Genomic DNA, 636 nt, shown 5'->3' on the forward strand with positions numbered 1-636 from the left:
CCCCTCAGCTCTGCCTGCCGTGGCTTCCAGGGGCAGAATTCCCAGATGGAGCGGCGGCCACGCTCTTGATTGTGGAGTCTCTCTCGTTTTTATTTCTTTTTCCAAACTCCCCGAGAAGGTTGAACTGGGTGACGCCCCGGCTGAATGCCAGACGCCGGGGAAACGCGGCCTTCGTGGGCGCCAGCCCAGCGCCGACGGGCCCTTTCCGGATGAAGCCGGCATCTCACCCGGCAGGTGGAACCCAGCGACCCCCGGCGGCGGAGGATTGTTCCAGAAACCCCAGCGCCCCTGCCCGGCCAGGCTGCGGCCCGCAGGCCTCTCTGAGCGGGAGGCAAACCCCGCAGGAGACCTTTCCGCACACCCAGGCTATGCATTGACGAGTTTTCCACTGTACACATTTTTATCCAGAGGAAGGTATTTTTATATTCTGACAATAGGAAACCGTGACCAATTTTCAGAGTCATCAGACCTGGAGCAAACGCAACATCTTTGAGCCACCACCGCCCTGTCACGACTGAGGCAACTATGGGGGGCCCCACTTTTTACTGTCAAAACCCACAGCCCCGTGGGGCCCAGGCTGACGCACAGACTGCGGTTCTTGGAGAGCTGAGCTGGCTTTGTGTGGCGGGGTGTGCC

The sequence above is a fragment of the Condylura cristata genome, unplaced genomic scaffold, assembly GCF_000260355.1.
Source record: "Condylura cristata isolate star-nosed mole 26May11 unplaced genomic scaffold, ConCri1.0 scaffold00029, whole genome shotgun sequence".
NCBI lineage: Eukaryota > Metazoa > Chordata > Mammalia > Eulipotyphla > Talpidae > Condylura > Condylura cristata.